This window comes from Alligator sinensis, unplaced genomic scaffold, assembly GCF_000455745.1.
Source record: "Alligator sinensis unplaced genomic scaffold, ASM45574v1 scaffold651_1, whole genome shotgun sequence".
Taxonomy (NCBI): domain Eukaryota; kingdom Metazoa; phylum Chordata; order Crocodylia; family Alligatoridae; genus Alligator; species Alligator sinensis.
Genome location: NW_005842014.1, coordinates 2235233 through 2238967, shown reverse-complemented (window position 1 = coordinate 2238967; position 3735 = coordinate 2235233).

The following is a 3735-nucleotide window of genomic DNA, read 5'->3' as shown; positions in this document are numbered from 1 at the left end:
CCTGCTGAAAAATGCTCAGGTGTTACACTTGTGAGAGAAAATATTCTGCCACTTCTAAGAACATCTCTTATTCATGTCCTGCAAGTCTTCAGTAATATAACCGGTCAGTTCTAAGCCATTTATCCTGAGAATAACAAAACTGTATGTGCATTCGTGCTATCAAAAAATAACCTGGATTACCAAGAAAAATGATCTGTTTATTCTTATAAATGCTTGCAGTGTACATCTACCTTTGCAAATGGATACTCCTGGTGAGGTCAGTGGGACTACTTGCATCTAAAATACATGCCAAGACATCTGCAGATTGTATCCCTAGTAAGGAAATTACAAGCCTTGAGCTTTAATCGAAGGTATACCAGAAGTGTTTGCTGCAGTATGCATATGAGCTGATGCTTTGGCACAGGGAGATACTCCCAAGAACAAACATTAATTTTAAATGCCGTAAATTGGGTATGATTTGATTCCTGGGCCTCTGTACCCATCTGTTTGAATAATAACTATCAAATATCTTGGAATGAAACCAAACCAGTATATCAACCTGATGAACTGTTCTTTTGGGGGCAGGTTTGTTTTGTTTTTAATGACCTGTAAATGCCAGAAATGATTTTTGTTAATATGTATTAAAATAGACCAATGTTTGTATATATCCTAATATGGCTCTCTGAATGATCGTGTACAAAAAATTGGAAGTAAATACTAACAGAGTTGAGAGATCCTTAATCCCTGCGTGTACAGAGCTCCAGATTTTCATCATGGACTTGCAGTTTATTTCTGATAAAAATGTTTTTGTATCTAAACCATAAAAACAATTAATAATGCAAAATAGTCACGTTCTGTTCTTGGTTGAAATGCAGTTAATTTTGAACCATGTGTTATCACAAGAAATATTTCCCTTTTGCAACTCGCTACAAGATATCCTTTTATAGTTATGTGATAAGTGAGGGCCTGATCCCATGAACTATCACAATTGTGTGCCTAAGTCAATGAGAACACCTTGTTTAAGTTACTACTATTCGTGACCGTTCTGGGTCAAAAAAAAGTACTTTGAGTATCATTGAAAAAAAACAGGTGATTTCCTGAGTTAGACCCTGCACATAGGAAGTACTCGATTAGTTTGATCTAACTTATAAGGAAATTCAGTTTAATTTTGAAAATAGCTTGTCCTGCATATTATAGAATCATAGAAAAATAGGGTTGGAAGAGACCTCAGGAGGTCATCTAGTCCAACCCCCTGCTCAAATCAGGACCAGCCCCAAATAGATTGTCCCAGCCAAGGCTTTGTCTAGCCAGGTTTTGAAAACTTCCTAGGATGGAGAGTCCACCACCTCTCTGGGTAACCTGTTGCAGTGTTTTGCTACCTTCCTAGTGAGAAAATTCTTCCTAATACCTAATCTAAACTTCCCTTGCTGCAACTTGAGACCATTGCTCCTTCTTCTGTCATCTGTCACCACTGAGAGCAGTCCAGCTCCATCCTCTTTCAAGTCCCCCTTCAGGTAGGTGAAGCCTACTATTAAATCTCCTCTCAGTCTCCTCTTCTCTAGACTAAATCAGCCCTGTTCCTTCAGTCTTTCCTTATAAGTCATGTTCTCCAGCCCACTCACCACTTTTGTCACCTGTCAGCTGGACTCTCCAATTTGTCCACATCCTTTCTGTAGTGGAGGGCCCAAAACTGGACACATTACTCCAGATATGCCCTCACCATGGCTGAATAGAAGGAAATAACCACTTCCCTTGACCTACAAACAAGACACCTACTAATGCAGCCCAGGATGCCATTAGCCTTGGCAACAAGGGCACACTGCTGGCTTATATTCAGCTTATTGTCCATTGTAACCCCAGGTCCTTTTTTGCAGCCCTGCTGCCCAGCCAGTCAGTCCCCAGCCTGTACCAGTGCATGGGATTGTTCTGTCCTAAGTGCAGGACTTTGCACTTGTCCTTGTTGAACCTCATGAGATTCCTTTTGGCCCAATCCTCCAATTTGTCTAGGTGACACTGAATCCTAGCCCTACCCTCCGGTGTATTTAATACTCCCTCCACAACTTGTGTCATCTGCAGACTTGCTGAGGGTGCCCTCTATACCATCTTCCAGGTCATTGATGAAGACATTGAACAAAACTAGCCCTAGAACCGACCCCTGGGGCACTCGACTTGATACTGGCTGCCAACTAGGCATCAAGCCATACATTACTACTATCTGAGCCTGATGCACTTGCCAGTTTTCTATCCACCTTACAGTCCATTCATACAGCCTGTACTTCCTTAGCTTGCCTGGGAAAATGTGAGAGGCTATATCAAAAGCCTAGCTAAAATCAAGGTACACCACATCCACTGGTATCCCTGCATCTGCAGAGCCCTTTATCTCATCATAGAAGGCAGATCAAATTTTGTCCTTGCCAGTCAGGAAAATCTGTTGTGATCAACTTTTGTCGGTATAAAGTAGGGGTGTCAAAGATGTGGCCGCAGAGCCACATTATCCCATCCTTGATGTTGGCCCTAGGTTGTGGATTGACCCATGTGCTGCTCACAGTGTGCACTGGATCAGTCCCATGCTCAGGTCCCAGGACACACACCACAGGGCCATTTCAGAGCCTCCCACGTGCATGCCAGATCCAGTGTCTGCAGCACCTGCTCTGACCAATCCACATCGAGTTGCACATGGTGCCCACTCCAGCTGGTCTGGGGTGGGTGCTGCATATAGCGTGGGTCCCAGAATGAGGGCTATGTGTAGCACAGTCCCAGGCTGGCCAGGATCCGGCATGCAGGGGGTCCATAGGTCCCCCTCATGCTGAATGCAGCCAGAGTGAACATTGTGTCAGGCACCACAAGTGCTGGATTCAGCATTGGGGGACAGGGAGGAGGTCTGTGGTCCTAGTCTAGTCCACAGGGCTGGTCCTGTGCTATCCATCCAGCCCACAGTGCTAGATGAGCTTGACACCTCTGGCATAAAGAGTATAAAAACCTTCCTCATACATGCACAGTATTTTAAATCCATGTCAAACAAAAATCGTGTACCTTGGTGACAGCCTTGCTCACTGGCCCCAATCCTACAAATATCTATACATGTGCTTAACTTTACACAAGTATGTTCTTAAGACTGTGGCCTATCTGGTAAGCACTGACACTGGTTGAAAGCTAATATATTTTTTTAAAGCATCACTTTCTTAAGAAACATGCATTTAACTTTAACTGGAACTAGCAATTGTTAAATAGCAATCTTATATACAAAAATTATACATAGATAAAACATATAAGAGAAAACAAAATGTACTTAATGTATCTGCTCAGTTAATCTAGGAAATTAACCTATGTTTTAATTTCCAATTAAAATTCATATTTCATTTGCAGAGATAACTTTTTCCATTAACTGTGTGATAGGAAACACAGCTGCAAAAATACTCCCTTTTTAAATAATTCCAGCTACAGGATTTCTGGCCTGTTTGCTATTAGACTGGCATTTGCAAGAGCATCAACATTGCAAATGGTAACAGATTCACACTATTCACACAAAACCTTTCTGAATCAATTAGGCAATTGCTTGCATTAATATCTGGCTGTGGTAAAAATAGGAAAAACTAATTTGCCATGCATCACATAAAAATTTTCAAGTAAATTATTTCCAGATAGAGTTGGCATTTTACTGTCTGTGACAGGTGTGGATTTTCTCAATTCTAATATATCACTGTCATGCATACCTACAGCAATTTAAGGCTTGACTTGCTTTGCGTTAGATAAGTT